At 41.5% G+C, this 19,044-nt stretch overlaps 1 protein-coding gene across 1 annotated transcript in view; it reads right to left on the reverse strand.

The window, feature by feature from the left end:
* Positions 1-19,044, reverse strand: part of ATXN10 (ataxin 10) — a 434,387-nt gene that overhangs the window by 179,959 nt on the left and 235,384 nt on the right.

Raw genomic sequence — 19,044 nt, forward strand, 5'->3', positions numbered from 1 at the left:
TTACCTTGAGAGATCGGGCCTTTTCAACAGCCGGCCCCCTTCTATGGAACTCCATCCCACCGGACCTTAGACAGGAGCCCAGCCTCCCAACCTTCAGGAAGAGACTTAAGACCTGGCTGTTTAAAAAAGCTTTCCCGGACACCGATTAATTCTATTCAGCCAGATTCTACCACTTCCACATGTAAAAATGTTATTACTAATGTAAATACCTATACCTAATGTTATTCTCTTTCTTTTCTTCTCTCCTCCCAGTTCTATTACCTTGTTATTTGTAACTGCTTCCTTCTACACAAATAGGTTATTGAATTGTTTACTGTACACCCCTGTTATATGTAAACCGGCATGATGTGTTTGCAACATGAATGCCGGTATATAAAAATTTTAAATAAATAAATAAATAATAAATATCCCATTTTTTCAGAAGTCCCCTTGATCATGTATAGTAGGGGAAAGAATATCAAGAATTTAGTTGTATATTCAGATTTAACTGAGTTAACAGATGTCAACCAACAGTCATGTATTGGTCATTTTATCTTTAAAAACTGCGATATCTGTACCAATTCCTTGGTAGGTGAAACATGGGAAGATCCAATATCAAAGGTGGCATTTAAACAGACCCTTCTGACTGTAGTACACCAAACATTTACTTGATTAGAGGCCTGATTACACTGTAAAAACCAGAGGTTATGTGCGTGGCCGGGCCTTGGGCGTGCAGTGTGCATTTTAGAACGGGCCGGCCACGTGCGTAACCACCATTACGTGCAGAATTGCCGGGCCCTGCAAAAGGGGCGGGCCAAGACAGCGCCATTATAGCTAGGAAAGGGTTGGGGGTCGGGGAGGAGAGGAGAGGAGAGGGAAAAAGGTAGTAAGGTTAAGTAGGGGTACAGAGAAGTTGCCTCCCGGTCTGCTCCTTAATTGGAGCAGGCTGGGAGGGAACTGGGGAAGCCCTACTCACGTCACCGCATGTTGCTTTTTAAAATTTCCCTCCCCTGGGTGCGCGGAGGCCACCAGTCTGTACATGCATGCGCAAACATTAAAATCCGGCGCACATATACAGACAGGAAACATTTTATAACGTGTGCATGCGCTGGGAACTGCAAGCACATGGATGCATGTGTTTTTTAAAAATCTACCTTTAAGTGTAACTGCCCTTTATTATACATTGGTAGGACTGCACGCTCTTCAAAGGTATGAATAAGAGAACATCGTAGTCTTCAGTCGAAGAAAGAAGAAAACCCCATCGTTAAGCATTGCCTTCAATTTGAAGATTTATATCTGTAGTGACCTCATGAAGAGTGGTGACATTTCTACTATTCTGAATTCCAAAGAACAATAGATCTTTAAACTGAATGCAATTTTTACATCAGAAATGAATGAGACTACCGATTGGCACGCGTTGGGCTAACCTGACACCTCGGATTGGCTAAGATATGTGGAGAGGTTTTTTATTACCTTATTTTTAAGTATCCTACCCAGATTGGTCCATTTTATAATAAAATGCTAAAGAACTATTTTGACTATGCACACGCCATGTTTGTTGATAGGAATTAGGAAGCGGAACTCTGCAATGTTGGTATTATGTTTAAACATATAAATTTAAATAATGAGATTTTCAATGGATGTTTATGCCAATTGTTTAAGTTTGATCTTTCGCTTTTTTGAAGAAACTTCTAATGCTACTGAGGCCGTTCAGTTTGGCTAAACATCTTAAGTTCATGTTACCAATTTCACTTTTGAAAGAAAAAAAGAAAAGTGGACATGTTTGTTGGCGTTTTGCAAGATAATTGACTTTCATGTGGATTTGATTTTATTTATTTAGCATTTTTTATATACCGAGGTATAGCAGAGTTGACTTCACTCCGGTTTACATACAAAACAACATGTTACATTGAACGATGTTTGAAATTTAAAAATTTCAAAAATTAACAATACTGAGCAAAGACATAACAAGGAGAATGAGTATAACAGGATAACACAGGGTGGAAACACTGAGTAGGTGAACAGAGATATCTGGGAACATTGAAAACAGAGGACATCTGCATCATGAAACAGGTAGATTGATTGAGGGGGATATTGAAAGATAGCAGGCTATGTTAATATACTATAAGTCATTAAGTGCAGTCTTTAAAAGATTGGCTGAGTAGCCAGGATTTTAGGTCTTTTTTGAAGGATTTTAAGTTTTCTTGATTGGTGAGGAAATGAGGTAATGAATTCCAAAGTTTTGGGCCAATAATGGAAAGGGCTCTGTTTCTGGTGGAGGATAATTTGGCCTGTGGAAGTGAGGGAATCACTAGTTGGATTTTACTAGTAGTTCTTGTTGTTCGTTGAGAGCAATGTAAGTGAATGATGTCAAAGGCGGAGTAATCGGCTTTGTATATTGCATTGTGAAGAATAGAGAGAACTTTGAATTCTACTCTTTTTTCAATAGGGAGCCACTGTAATTGATTGAGAACAGGTGTAATGTGATCGGCTTTTCTTTTACCTGTTAGTACTCTGGCTGCAGCGTTCTGAAGGAGCTGTAAGGGTCTCAAAGAAGATTTTGGAAGGCCAATCAAAAGGGAGTTGCAGTAATCCAAACTGGAAAATAAGAGGGCTTGTAGGACGGTTTTGAAAGCATGGGGGTGAAGCAGAGGTTTTAGATGTTTTAATATTTGAAGTTTGTAGAAGCCTTCTTTTATTTTTGTAGCGATATGTTTTTTGTAGTTTAGGTCAATGTCTAACCAAAATCCCAGGTCTTTAACGCTCTCTTTAAGATGGACGAGGGTCTTGTCAAAGTGGAAGGGTAGAATTGTTTTATGATCAGGATTTTTTTTGGCAATTAGGATACATTCAGTTTTGCTGGTATTTAGACATAGTTTAAGATGATAGTTTAAGATGAAATGAAAAAAAAACCTTTTATAAAAAAAAGTGATGTCTTGTGCACATTTGAGACCTATGATTATGTGATAAAAAGGGGTAACCAATTGCGCTGAATGTTCTAGCAATTGTTTGCGGAACTGTCATTTAGTGAATCAGTATACCCCATTGTAAGATGGTCTCTATAAAATAGCTCTCATACCTTTGGTTATCTTTTGTTGGTATTTCACCTGGGATTTATTTTTTTGATGATTTTTTATAGGTAGAGTCATTACTTTTTGCGAGCTTGCATTTAGTGCTGTTTTGGTATGGGAGGTTTATTATATTTTATTCTTTCTCATGGCTTTCTGAGGGCCAAGCCTACACCCAATACACTTTACAATAAACTTAATACCATATAGATTCCAAGTGTCTTTTTTGCAAGGTTTTCCGGTTTGGCATCACAGCATTGCATGTAAATATATTAAAAATGTTGTAAATGATATTTTTCTCTCAGAAGACTGTACTTTGAATGTCCTTTTTCATATAAAATCTCCCTTTTTGGGTAGAGGAAATGGTTAAGAAATTTTAAAATAAATGCATGTTTGTGTGTGGGGAGAACCAGAGAGGAGAAATGGCACAAGGCTGTAATGTTCAAGCAGACCACCTAATACACTTGCACCAGCACTAAGAGTGTGCCACTCACAAACTTCCATTCACGTATCTTACATCCTCCCTGAGGACAGATGCTGGGGAAGTGTGGAAGGCAGGTTGTATGGTTCCTGGAAGTGTGGCAGGGTTTATCTGCCATTCTTCTGGGAACTCTGAAACTTGTCCCTTCTCCAATGCCTTGGGGGGGGGGGGGGGGGGGGGGGCACCATCTCATCCCTTGCTTCAGGCAGTAGATTGACTTGAGCCACCCCTGAGGACTGTTCTGGCTATTCCAAGAGATTCTAACCAGATAATAAATACAGTATGATTGATGGTATCAGAAGCGGCACAGATGTCGAACTAAACCAGAAAGAACTCCAGACTGCTATCAAATCTTCTGATGACAGAGTCAAAATTGGACAAGTGTTTCAGGACTATGAAGATTTCTGAAACCAAATTGAAATTTGTCAATAGTTATTTATTTATTTATTTTTAATTTTTATATACCGAAGTTCTAGTAGGGACTACAAATCACTCCGGTTTACATAAAACGAAGAACTGCTCAACAGATAGCGGAGCTTTACATGGAACGTATAACATATGGAACAGTATAACTGGTTGACAATTTAACATAGTGCTAAATAAAGTGATAATATTTTAACTGGTAATAAATAAAGAAATATAATATTTTATATAAGAAGTATAACTATTTAACGTAGCAATAAATATAAATATAGGCAATGCCTAATATATATATGAAATAAAGTGAATTTTTTTTTTTTTTAAAGTGAATTTTTGAGCTCACAGATAATTGTCCAGTTGCAGATTCTTAAAAGTAGTACTTTATACAGTGTCCATAGTTAAGGGATGGAAGTCTGTCAGTCATAGTAAGATTAAGCGTCTGGGAAAGCTTGTTGGAAGAGAAAAGTTTTCAGTCTTTTTTTGAATTCTTGATAACTGGGTTCTAGTCTAAGATCTGGGGGAAGCGTGTTCCACTGGTGTGGGCCTACTGAAGATAGCGCACGTTTGCTCAATGATGATTTTATTTGCGGAGCATGCAGTGTTCCTCTGTATGCGCTTCTGATTGGTCTGGAGGAAGTGTGCGGTTGGAGTTGAGAGCTTAATGTGATGGGGGCTAGATTGTTTGTCGCTTTGTGGATGATAGTGAATACCTTATAGAGTATCCTTTGTTTAATGGGGAGCCAATGTAAGCTCCGAAGGATTGGGGTGATATGGTCTTTTTTGTTAGTGCTAGTTAGAATTCTAGCCGCTGAATTCTGAACCATCTGTAATGGCTTGATAGTGTTGGCGGGAATACCTAGTAGCAGGGAGTTGCAGTAGTCGAGCTTGGAAAGAATGATGGATTGCAGTACTAGCCTGAAGTCGGAGAAGTGAAGGAGGGGTTTAAGTTTTTTAAGGACTTGCAGTTTGTAAAAGCAGTCCTTTGTAGTATTGTTTACGAACTTTTTTAGGTTTAGATGATTATCTAGCCATGCTCCAAGGTCTCTGACGTCAGATGAGAACGAGTTGTTTGTGTTAGCTAGAGAAAGGCTCGAAGAGATTGTGCGTGGATCCTGGGAGACAATGAGCATTTCGGTTTTATTAGCATTTAATACTAAGTTAAGGCTTGAGAGTAGGTTTTTGATGGGCTGTAGGCATTCGTTCCAGTACGTGATGGTTTTTTGAAGGGATTCTGTGATCGGAAGGAGGATTTGTATGTCGTCTGCATAGAGGTAATGGGTAAGCTTAAGGTTTGAGAGTAGATGGCAGAGAGGGAGGAGGTAGATATTGAAGAGGGTGGGTGAAAGTGATGATCCTTGTGGGACTCCTTGCTCTGTCAGGATTGGGTGCGATTCTTTGTTGTTTATCCTTACTTTGTAGTATCTGTTGCTTAAGAAGGAATGGAACCATCTAAGGGCTGTGCCTTTGATCCCTATGTTGGCTAGTTGGGTCTATTAGAGTAGAGTGTTTTACCGTATCAAATGCAGCGGAAAGATCCAAAGAATGAGCAGGTAAGATTGTTTATTCTCCAGATTAACGAGGATTGTGTCAGTGAGAGATAGTAAGAGCGATTCGGTGTTTAGGCGTTTTCGGAATCCATATTGGGCTGGGGATAGAATGTTATGATCTTCCAGATAATCTGACAGTTGCTTGTTGACAATTTTTTCCATCAGTTGGCGATAAGTGGTAAGTTTGCGATGGGTCTAAAATTAGCTGGGTCTGATGGGCAAGCGTTTGGTTTCTTTAGTAATGGTTTTAGTATTGCCAATTTTAACTGGTTAGGAACTAAACCTTGAGAAAGGGATGTGTTGATAATTTCTGCAATTGGTTTTGAGATGGTGTTTGGTATGGCGATGAGGAGATTTGTTGGTATTGGGTCAGATGGGTGGGAGGAAGGTTTGAATTTTTTGAGTGTGTTTTCAATCTCCAGTGAAGAAGTGAGCTCGAATGAATCCAGGTTTGTGGTTTGTTGCGGCAAGGATGTGAGATGGTGTGTTAGGGTAAGGCTGTTGGATGTGATTGATTGAGTAAGGTTGGTGATTTTTGTTTTGAAGTAGCTGGCTAGTTCGTTTGCTTTGTTGAGAGCTTGGTGGTCTGGGATAGTAGGAGGAGATGGTTTGGTTAAAGAGGTTGTGTGTTTCTCAACAAACTGTCAGCTGAACACATACAATTGATTGAATTATTTTTGCTAAACATGGTAGGAGAGGATTGACATGAAGTTAGAAAGAATGAAAGGGCCAGTGCCAGGTTTTTTTCAAAAAAGAGACCAACCACAGGCCTGCTAAAGTAAATCAGGCAGGGTCTCAAGAGCATAGGGACAAATTTGTAATCGCATAGATTATCTCAAATCTTTAGCAGAGAGGGTGGAACATGGATTTAAGGACTTTGTGGATGTACTCATTCTGTCTAAATTACAAACAGCCTTCTCCTCTGTGACAAGGACAAAAGAATTCCAGATAGCATAGATTCAACATGTGCCATGGGAGAAATTATGGAGTTGGAATCAAATTTATGACAAATATCAGTAACTTTGTTCAGAAAAAAGGCAGCAAAATCATTGCAGTGAACTGATGAATCAAGCATATGGGAATTGAAATTGTCATCTCTGGTTGTTTCAGAGTATATCCTTTGTGAAAAATATTCTCTCTTGGTGGTATTATTTTGCGATAAAGAGCCAGCATTTGATAGTAAATAGTCTTATAAGCTTGAGATCTCTCTTTATAACCAGTATTACATCGTTGTAACTGTATGTGGATAAAGGTGAACCGGTAGATGTAGTGTACTTGGATTTTCAGAAGGCATTTGAGAAAGTTCCTCATGAGATGCTTCTAGGAAAAGTAAAAAGTCATGGGTTAGATGGTGATGTCCTTTCGTGGATTACAAACTGGCTAAAAGGCAGGAAACAGAGAGTAGGATTAAATGGACAATTTTCTAGTGGAAGGGAGTGGGCAGTGGAGTGCCTCAGGGGATCTGTATTGGGACCCTTACTTTTCAAGATATTTATAAATAATCTGGAAAGAAATAAGATGAGTGAGGTAATCAAATTTGCAGATGATACAAAATTGTTCAGAGTAATTAAATCACAAGCAGATTGTGATAAATTGCAGGAAGACCTTGTGAGACTGGAAAATTGAGCATCAAAATGGCAGATGAAATTTAATGTGGATAAGTGCAAGGTGATGCATATAGGGAAAAATAACCCATGCTATAGTTACACAATGTTAGGTTCCAGATTAGGTGCTACCACCCAAGAAAGATCTAGGCATCATAGTGGATAACACATTGAAATCATCTGTTCAGTGTGCTGCGGCAGTCAAAAAAGCAAACAGAACGTTGGGAATTATTAGAAAGGGATTGGTGAATATAAACGGAAAATGTCATAATGCCTCTGTATCGCTCTATGGAGAGACCGCACCTTGAACACTGTGTACAATTCTGGTTGCCGAATCTCAAAAAAAGATATAGTTGTGATGGAGAGGTTACAGAGAAGGGCGACCAAAATGATAAAAGGAATGGAACAGCTCCCCTATGAGGAAAGACTAAAGAGGTTAGGACTTTTCAGCTTGGAGAAGAGACGGCTGAGGGGAGATATGATAGAGGTGTTTAAAATCATGAGAGGTCTAGAACGGGTAGATGTAAATCGGTTATTTACTCTTTCAGATAACAGAAAGACTACGGGGCACTCCATGAAGTTAGCACGTGGCACGTTTAAAACTAATCTGAGAAAGTTCTTTTTCACTCAACGCACAATTAAACTCTGGAATTTGTTGCCAGAGGATGTCGTTAGTGCAGTTAGTATAGCTGTGTTTAAAAAAGGATTGGATAAGTTCTTGGAGGAGAAGTCCATTACCTGCTATTAAGTTGTCTTAGAAAATAGACATTGCTATTACTAGCAACAGTAACATGGAATAGACTTAGGTTTTGGGTACTTGCCAGGTTCTTATGGCCTGGATTGGCCACTGTTGGAAACAGGATGCTAGGCTTGATGGACCTTTGGTCTGACCCAGTATGGCATGTTCTTATGCTGCTTCAGCAGTTTTTAAAGATTAAGTGTACTAGAGGGAATAGTTGACTCGCTTTAGTAAAATGTTTTCTCAGTAACTATTTTATCTAATGTGCTAGAGATAACCAAATTCAAAGATTTAAAAATGGAGTCCACATGAGAAAGAAATTTTGTGTAAAGGAGGAAGTAAAGAAGCTTTAAAAGCTCACCGTCAACATAACCGTGCTTTGTAACCTGATGAAAAGGTTTGTCATATAGAAGACTCATATTATTAAAATAGCACTTAAGATCTAATAGATAATGATCTGACCAAGGGATAACGTGATGGTCGACTATAGTGGAGTCATTCATGAAATAACTAGAATTAATAAAGATCAAATCCAACGTATGGCCATATTTGTGGGTGAGGATATTTCAGGATTGTTCCAAACTCATACCAGTCACAGTTGACAAAGTGTCAGATAGTACAGGCAATAAAATCTGATTTAATTGAATTGGAATTGCCAAGACAATGGTCTTAGATAGGTCTACTTTCAAGTTTGAGAAAGACTCAATAAGGAATTTTAAATAAAATTGTAGGCTAGTAAGACAGCAAGCTAGACAAAACTTGTCCACAGTGGAAGTGACTAGCATGGCCTCAACAGATAAGATGGAGTCTGGAGGTATCTGAATGTGTTTAAAGGAGTCCTTAACCATCAGGCCACCACCATGGTGGTTAGGATGAGGTTATGAAAAGGCATAGTATCCTGGAGGACATGACTGATAAACCCTGATTCAGTTTTGGTAAAACAGCCATTTTTCAGTTAAACACATGCAGTCAAGAGATCTAGTATAAAAAGTTTCATAAATCAATGGTATCTTACATTTGACAGCTTGCACATTCAGCAAAAGTAACGACAGTGTTGATGCAGTAAATAAATACCTTAGTAGTAGTACTCAGATATTATCGAGGAAGGGCTTAAGATGGACTTCTAGCGAAGACAAGTCAGATCACCGTACTGTTCCTAGCCTACAATCATTGGTATAAAACCCATGTTAAACAGAACAAAACAGCTCTACTGATTAAAAAAAAAAAAAAAGAATTGAGAGGAAAAAAAACCAGGTATTAAGATGTTAAATATATCTTACAGAGGGAACTCAGTATTCAGTAAGGGGCGCATAAAAGGGCATGCTTCTTTGTTGTGCTCCTTCTTGCATGCGACATAGGCGTTACCGTAATTTTTATCAGGGGCCCTTCAGATGACATTGGGGGGGGGGGGCATGGCCAACAGACCCGGTCATGGGACAGTAAGCTTCAGAGGGTCAGGCTTAAACGGTGCCCAAAAGTAAATCAGGGAAGGCTTACCAGATGGTCACACAGGCAGGTTAAAGCAGGAGGCAGTGATGGACAGCAGCACCACTGGCCAGAAAAGTATTACTAGTCAGGCGGCCATTAGTCAGCAAGCTAATGCTAGTACTTTGTGCCCTGGTTGAACCTTCAGACAGAGAAATAGGTTTCTAGAATTCTCCAGGCGGCTGGGAGTACAGAGAGAGCAAGTACCTGTGCTGAGACCCTGCTCCAACTCCAGTCGACAGCACATTTCCTGAACCCCCAGGCACTAAGTCATAAGATATATTTAACTGTTTAATCCTTATTTTACCTGTTATTGGTTGCAAATTAAATTTTTTCCTATTCACTTTTTGTTAATAAACTCAGTAGTTTGTTAGCTATCTCTGTCCTGGATTGATTAATATTCCCAATGCTTTTGTATTTGGTCTGTAGGTATATTTCTAGGAACTGTGACTCCTGGATGTGTGGCGTTCTAGTGACCCTGGAAAACAAAAGGGAATAGTTTGTAGGCAGGGTACTTGTACAGAGGTAAGCAGGACCCAGTTAGCAGGTGGAGATTGCCAGTAAAGGAGCGCTCTCCAAATTTCTTCAAGAGTATTTTGGAAGAAGTCATTCAGTTACCTCCTGGGTAAATTTCAGCAGCCCAGCAATTTGAATAAGTGGGATTTCCGAATCTGGGCTTCTCAAAAAAGGCATATCCACACTCTCCAATGCAAAAGATCTCCAAGTTAGTGCTGAAATCTTAGAATCATTCAATGGTTACTGCTATCAATGACTCTAGAGCAGGGGTGGGCAAATAATTTTCCCATGGGGCCGCATGAGAAATTGGGATGGTTTTAGAGGGCCGGACTAATATAATTAACTCAGTTCTCAATAGCCCTACTTATGAAAAGACAGCAGTTTACCACCAATGCATGTCCTCTGAGAAAACACAACAAATAAGACCGATACAAACGCTTACATGCTAGCAAAATATCTCATCTCGGTAACAGACACAGAACCGACCTAACATACTCCCAGGATCTGTAGTAATGCACATAAACTAATCCGCACACAGTTACACCTGTATTATGGAATACACTCAAACAGGAGCAACCCTATCTATGAAAAGGCAACACTACAAATATTAAATCAGGTCCTAAAAACCAATACACCTCTTATTAGGAAAACAGAACTAGCAAGCAGCTATAGATCCCCACACAGAAATAATTGTAAAACTATACTAATAAGCAGAATAAATGTTTCAAAACAGCTATGAACAGAATAACATCCAACAATTAAAAACTCATAAAAACTATTAAACATTCTCCAAACACCAATAAAATATTTCAAAAAAGCAGACATCACACAATTAAAATGGCAGTCAAGAAAAATAAACTTAAAGCCACCTTTACTTACCCCCTCCAGCAGCTCTCCTACTCCCCTTCCCTGCAGGCCGTGGCACACACCAGAAGCAGCAGTAGAAGCTAAGCTCTATACTTATGGTCCTCTTCCTTAGTGCCCATGTCTCTCACACACACACACACACACCATACCAGTCATGCCCCCATGACCAGTTTCTGTCTCTCACACACCAATCATCTCCCAAACAGTCTTTGGCACACACACACCAGTCACCTTCCTGAACAGTTTATCTCATGCCATACACACACAGGCTTCCACTCCCATGTTCTACTTACATATATGGTCTTCTCACTCTCATAATCACTTTCTCTGTCTCTTTCTCTCACACACACACTCACCAGTCTCTCACTCCCATGCTTGTTCTCTCCACATGCACAGGCTTCTCATTCCCAAAATCACTTTCTTTCTCTCTCACACACACACCCCAGTCTCTCACTCCCATGTTCTCTTTCAGATATACAGGCTTCTCCCTCCCATGATGTGTCACACACACCCGGGTTTCTCACTCCCATGCTCACTCTTCACATGCACAGGCTTCTCATTCCCATAATCACTTTTTCTCTCTCTCTCTCTCACACACACACACACCAGTCACCTGATCTCACTCATGCATACACACACGCACAGGCTTCCCACTCCCAAGTTATCTTTCAGATATACATGCTTCTCCCTCCCATGCTGTGTCTCACACACACCCAGGTTTCTCACTCTCATGCTCACTCTCTTCACATGCACAGGCTTCTCATTCCCATAATCACTTTCTCTCTGTTACACACACACCAGTCTCTCTAATTTCCATGCTCACTCTCCACGTGCACAGGCTTCTCATTCCGAGAATCACATTCTCTCACATTCACACACACCAGTCTTTTTCTCTCACACACACAGTCTCCTTACCAAGCAGTCTCTCTCTCTCATGCATGCACACTCACCCAGGTTTCTCACTCCCACAACTCCAGGCTTCTTACGCTCATGCTTTCCCATATACCCAGACTTCTCACTTCCATGCTTTTTCTCTCACACACACACACACACATCAGTCACCTCCCTGACTAATGTCTCACACTCACATACACAGTCATCTCCCTGAGCAATCACTTTCATTGTCTCTCACATACACACACACACACACATCAGCTCTCTGACCAGTTTCTCTCACTCACACACATGCTCTCAATCACACGCAGGCTGGCTGCTTCTCACTCTCTCTTACTCACTTCCTCTTCCCCCCCCCCCCGAGCACAAATGGGAGCTGCAGCAGCCCCCGCAGGCCAAGAAAGAAGAATCCCATCGGCCGCGGGAGGCTCCTGCTGCTGTCTTTCTCGATTACCGGCTGCTTTAATTGCTCGGGGACCGACGCTGCAGCCGATGCGGCACGGCTCTTTCTCCTTCCCGCGCACCGCTCCGAGTATCACTTCCTGTTCCGGGTCACGGGAGGGGGGTGCAGGCGCGGGAAGAAGAAAAGGCCAGCCGCGGGTGCCATACTTCTAACACCGCTGCCGTTACCACTGGGCTTGAACGTGCTGACAGCCCAGCGGCAACGGCAGCGGAAGAGACCGGGAGACCGCGGACCGGCAAAAAACTCCCGCGGACCGGTGGTTAGGGATCCCTGAAAAAAGACCACGAAAGGCGGAACTGTGACATACCGGTATGTAGGAAAGAAACTCGAGCGAAGGCACGCTGCCCGATTGGCCAGTGCTGGGCAAGGCTTGCCCAGCACCGGCCAATCGGACAGCGTGCCTTCGCTCGAGTCACTCCCTCCCCCCACCGGACGCTGTAAAAAAAAACAAAACAGTTCATTCTCTGCTCCCTCGCTCCCCGATTGGCCGGCATCTCCCTCGCTCCCCGATTGGCCGGCAGCAGTTCATTCTCCGCTCCCTCGCTCCCCGATTGGCCGGCAGCAGTTCATTCTCCGCTTCCTCGCTCCCCGATTGGCCGGCCAATCGGGGAGCGAGGGAGCGGAGAATGAACTGCTGCCTTCCCTCTGCAAGGGAAGGCAGCGGGCCTCATTCCCCGTCTGCTCTCAGCAGTGGGCGGGCCGGATTCAGACCGTAGGCGGGCCGGATTCAGCCCGCGGGCCGCCCCTTGCCCAGGTCTGCTCTAGAGCCACAGCCTCTAAAACAAGACTTACAATTATGGCTCTGCTCTCCATTACTAGTGAAGCAAGTGTTCTTTCCAATGGTTGCGCCAACAGAGGAGAGTACCCCACTTCACCCCTTTAACTGCATGATATAGCTGTTCCGGGCTGTGACAGGGCAAATGTGCAGAACCCAACAAATCTCCAAAGAAGCTAGCATGGAATACTGTGCTGGTATCACTGCCTCTATCAAACACCATAAATTAATCCAGGTGTTTACTAATCTCTTGTACTGGGACATTAAGAGCAGGGTAAGCCTGGAATCTCCCCCCTTCCTTTGGCCCATATTTCACAGCAGAACTGGGGTGCAAGTGAATTTTCTTCAGCTCATAGATATGCATCCATCTTGGAATGCCCCCCTTCTGTCTCTTGTACCTCCCTACTCTTCTAGCCTGGTCTAATTACACAATATATCAACTAACCTCGTTGCCTTGTGCAATACTTCTGCAACCAACTACATAACAAGGTAACTGCTCGTTATGAGGATATTTGTGCGGGTGCCGACCCTGAAGCAGTCTTGTGTTCTGACTGCCCCCCTTAGGTCGGCTCCCGTGTTTTATTCTTTATTTGTTTATTCAAACCAATTTTTTCAACTTTTTCTTTTTTACTATAATGTCCACTGCTCAATTTTCTCATCAGTTTACCCGTATGGTGGACCGACCCTTTACCTTCAATTTCCTGAAAGCTTATGTTCAATTGCTAGATAAGTTTTTATACAGCTGGATACGGTTAGGTTCAGGTCTGGTCCGCCGGCCCGACACGGTCCATGTTTCGGCGTTTGCCTGCTTCAGGGGCTGCGGGTACTGGAATGGAACCGAGACTACCTATGGACTGTTTTTCGTGGTTATCTCATTCCCGTGAGCGGCGCCTTCACTTACAAAGTGAAGGCGCCACTCACGGGAATGAGCGGCGCCTTCACTTACAAAGTGAAGGCGCTTCACTTACAAAGATTTGTAAGTGAAGGCGCCGCTCACGGGAATGAGATAACCACGAAAAACAGTCCATAGGTAGTCTCGGTTCCATTCCAGTACCCGCAGCCCCTGAAGCAGGCAAACGCCGAAACATGGACCGTGTCGGGCCGGCGGACCAGACCTGAACCTAACCGTATCCAGCTGTATAAAAACTTATCTAGCAATTGAACATAAGCTTTCAGGAAATTGAAGGTAAAGGGTCGGTCCACCATACGGGTAAACTGATGAGAGAATTGAGCAGTGGACATTATAGTAAAAAAGAAGAAGTTGAAAAAATTGGTTTGAATAAACAAATAAAGAATAAAACACGGGAGCCGACCTAAGGGGGGCAGTCAGAACACAAGACTGCTTCAGGGTCGGCACCCGCACAAATATCCTCATAACGAGCAGTTACCTTGTTATGTAGTTGGTTGCAGAAGTGGTCTAATTACACAGCAAAACATTTCTGAGCTCCAGGCTCTCTACTTATAGTAAGTCGGTGTTAGGATTTGTGGACCCTTTGGCAGAGGTGAGAGATAGAACCGCCCAGGGGAGGAGCCCCCACTGAGCCTCACCGTCGGGAGGTGAGGTCTCGGCTACGGGATGGTATACAGCAGAGTAGAGAAGGAGAGGAGGCGGGCCACGGAGCGACAGCGCAGGTGCTGATGTCAGACTCAGCTCGGGACACTGGAGTCAGGCAATAGGTGCGGCACTACCCAAAGAGTGGGGGTGCCAAGCGTAAGTACAGTCACTGAAGTCACACAGGGTCTGTAGAGATGGTACACAAGAGGGTTCCTCGGTGGGAGGTCACGATAGTGGTCCGCAGAGCGGGGAATATCGGCGAGGTTCTTCTAGCGATATCACAGCAAAGGTCCGCAGAGTGGGGTAGACCCGGAGAGGGCTCCTCTATCTATATCACGGCAATGGTCCACAGAGCAGGATACACCAAAGAGGATTCCAACGTAGATATCATAGCAATGGTCCACAGCGTGGTTACTCACAGTGACTGAAGACAAAGGAGTAGTTCCATTAAAAGCCTCGGGAAGCAAGGCAGGCAGGAATCCGGGTGAAGGCCCTTCGAGGAGCGGATAGCCGAGAGACGAGGAAGGGCCCCCAAGGAGTGGATACCTGGTAGTCTCACACCACGGAAGCAGGAACTGAAACAAGTTCTGAAGGGAGAATATGTGGATTCAGCAAGATGAACTCGTTGCCAAGTCGGCTGTCTGGGCCAGTTAAGTATCCAAGACGAGTGACGTCATCTGAGGAGGACACCCCAAAGGTTCCCACCATGATGTGGTTAAAGCAGGCCCGGGAGAGCGTGAGCGCCTAGGGGACCCCGAGAGTAAGATGGCGGTCGCAGCATCCATGCTGCTCAGGTGGGCCCGGGAACGGAGTCAGGAAGTCTGGTGGTAGCTGGCAGAGGCCTTGAGTTCGCCCAACGGAGCCAAGGCAGAGAAAAAGGAGGTGAGCAACAGAGGTCGCAACTGTCTGCGGCCGCAGAGCATAACAGTTGGCTTCTACATGACAAAGACTTAAAATGGCACTAGAATGTATATTCAGCTGCTGTTACATTTCTTAATTTAATACCCGTTTCCATGAGAATGCCATCCAAGAGAAAAGGTAGAGTGAGGGTTTTCCCTCTGAATCCTTACTCCCATTAGACCAGTGATTTATTACTGAATGTATGGCTTCCACCCCAATTCAGCTGCCTTCGAATCCTGTAGGCAAGACAGAGAGAGGCGCTCTGCCATCACCGGGGGAAGTCTCACTCAGTCTGCCAGATACTTGATCTCCACCCCCTGCAGCTTTCCAGAGGAACGATGATTTAGCAGGGGTGCACGCTGACCTCACTGGAGCTACCCATATGAAGAATCTATTGGCATTTCATCCAGTTTGGAGAAGAGTTCTTCGCTACCTCTGTGGTTTCGTTCGGAGAGGTTAGCAGCGTTGGCGATTCCTTTCGAGGAACCTGCATTGAAGGAGAACTTATCAGTAGCTGCAGCTATATTAGAAATGGAGACTGTTTCTCCTCGGGTCAGCGGTGATGACTTCAGAAGCACTATGGGATTTGGAGGCTAGTTTATCCCAATCATGCAGCGATCATTCCAATCAGGTTGAGGTTGTCTCCAAGAAACTAGTCACAGTTGCCAAAGACCATTAGAGAATCTTTTAGGAACATCTAAACAAAATAGAATCCTTAGGAAATGATGTTAATGATTTCCAGGCTGTGGATGCTATGATCATCCATGAGAACTGTTTCCTTTCTAAGAGGATGGAAATTACAGAGAACCAGCTTAGACACTTGAATTTAAGATTTACTAATTTCCCAAAGGTGTTGGGTGAAATACCTCAACTTATGCTAAGGAAGTACCTTACTGAGGTTTTGAAGATCTTTGCTGAGCAAATTCCTACTATTAAGTCTTTTTTTCTCCTGTATAAATCATGTAAGAGTCAAGTGGAACACCCTCAAAACTATTGTAGACATTTCTGAATATTTTGAAAATTCTCATGTTGAAGTAAAGAATTACCCTTCTAATTTATTATCTGAGTGCGATTTGAGCTTTGCGATGAAGTGCTGTTTCAAAAATTTGAATGTTATTTTAGGCAGCTTATTCAGGATTTATCCTGACTTAGCTAAGGTAACACTAGAATGACGTAAAGGTTTCCTCATTATGCACAGAAGAGGTTCTTGCTCTTGGCACTATATTTTTTTCAATATCCATGCAAATGTACAGTTAAATTGAATGCCAACACGTTCATTTTTTTTTATCCTGAATAGAGGGATTTCTGAATGATAGGGCTGGGAATCTTCTCCCTAATTCCGAGAATTCATAAGTCTTTGTCCAAGAAATATTTTGGAGGTGGATAATACTTATACTAATAGTTTTGTTTGTTACCTTAATATTCTCCTCTTAAATTTCTGACCCCCTCCATTTTGTTGGTCTTCAAGAGAGAGGAAGCTAGATAAGTTTATATTATTACTGGTTGTAATATTTACTAATTTCATATTTATGCTTCTCTTATGGTTATTGTGCAAAGTTTTGCCTTTGTAATAATTTGAAATTAATACATAATTTTAAAAAATGGCACTAGAAGAGACTGATAAGGTTTGAATAAGAAAAATGGTAGTCAGAGGTTTCATGCTGGCAGCAGTCAACTCAAGGGATTCTTTTGCTGCTGAGGCTTTTCAATTTCTTTTTAGACAGTTTTAACTTCTATAGAGAGTGTAACAGATTTCTGTTCTCTCTGGCAGTTAACAGCATTAATAACATTTCAAGAGGGAAAGCAAAAAAAAAAAGAAATAAAAAAAATTCACATCTATGCTATACACTGTCCTTCCACAAACTGAAGGAAATTTTTGATTAGTTTACTGATCAAATTCAACACTGCCAACTTCCTGCTGTCAAGTGACAGAATTCTTTTTGCCAAATATGTTGCTAAGTTTGTACTTTCTCCCCACAATGTTCTCATTAAAATGCACTGAAGGAAGTGAGATCAAGACATCTCCTCTCTCTCACCAAATCTCCCACTTGAAAGCTTTCAAATATTGGCATGTACTGTAGGCAAAACAGTTTTTATTAAGACCAGATATTGCAGACACAATAATATTAAAAAATCCTAAATGTTTTATCTCGCTCATATATTAACTACCAAAGAAATATTTTAACTTTGGAATGTTTACTGTTAGTGGTGGTGTGTGATGAAAATGAAACAATTTCATTTTCATCAGATATAATTTGCCACGTTCATAGTACAATTCCAATTCTTGCACCAGTAAGTAGAATGTTACTGTGGCAGGCAGGATTGAAAATCTGTTATATATATGAAGACATTAGTCAAATAGGCACCATAATTTTATGTTGCATTCTTTTGGATCCAAAGGGTTACAATATCACAATGGACTAATTTATTTAATATTTGATTTATATTATGCTTTTCAAGCACTTCAAAGCAGATTACATTGAGCAACGAATGACAAAATTAAGAATTTTTGGTACATCTCCAGATTTTTTTTTTAATCCTCTCATACTCATCCTCCCTCCAGAACAATGACTTAACAAGAGTTTTATGAAACTTACAGTAAAACTAGTCATTTTACTGGAATCAGAAAATGTTGGTTTTGCTGCATAATTTTCATATTGAGACTATACAACACCTATTAAAATAAGATCTTATTGTAAATGTATTTCCACTGATGCAGCATAAAGCTTGTTTTTCCTCTTTTCAAATCACAAATGAAGATGATAAAATCTGGAAATGTTCTCACTGCAAACGATTGTAGAAAAATACAATAGAAAATGCCTGACCTATTTCTATATATTTTAAAAGGCAATTCAACCTAGTTGGCCCAAAATCTGCCTGCCCAATGCATATCACGAAAACATAGCACATATTTCAAAACAGAAACTATTAAAGACTAAATAAAGTGATTATACTTGATTTAAGATTTGGTGCATGCAATAGTCTCTTTTCTTGGCAGTGCACAAACCTTCTGCATAGCCTGTCAGATTGTATTGTATTATTTTCTTCCTATTCAAAGAAGATGGAGAGCAGATAGGTGAATGGCAGTAGGAAGAAAGTCCAAAAGTACAAAGTACTCTTAGATCTAAAGTGTTTTTTTTTGTTAAGGGCATATACAGCTATACATCAGTTACTGTATATACCTTCAGGTAGCATTTCAACTATAAACATTTTGAGTCAGCAAATTTGAAGTACTTCTGTAAATGGCCAGCTTGCTTTTTTTCTAGATCGTTTCAAATACTGACAGGATTCTGATGTTAGAAGCTAATGCTGGTAGGTAAGAACAAACAAGAACATTTCAACTTAGTTGGAGAAATTTAAGCCACATGCACATAAATACTGCAGCAACTATCCAAGAGTATTGAATACCCTTGCAATTCCTATCATGCTGGCATGAACAGATGAGCATATCATAAATACAGCTGTGTAATGCAATAGGGTGTGGTGCTCATGAAATCAATGCACAAGTATGAAATTTTGCCTGAACATTTTTTTTTTGTTTTTAATATTTCTTCACTGAGTAATGGCGCCAACCTGGATTCTGCAATCCTACATAAATCACTGCCAGTTGTGGCTGAGCTGTAATGTTAACCAACCAATTTAAAACCATTACTGACATAAAAACATGCATTTACAGATTTTGTGCCAACTACCAAACCACACAAGTTTTTCAATCATGTGAACAGGATACTCTATAAGGAATGCTAAATAC

This window comes from Rhinatrema bivittatum, chromosome 4, assembly GCF_901001135.1.
Source record: "Rhinatrema bivittatum chromosome 4, aRhiBiv1.1, whole genome shotgun sequence".
Taxonomy (NCBI): Eukaryota; Metazoa; Chordata; class Amphibia; order Gymnophiona; family Rhinatrematidae; genus Rhinatrema; species Rhinatrema bivittatum.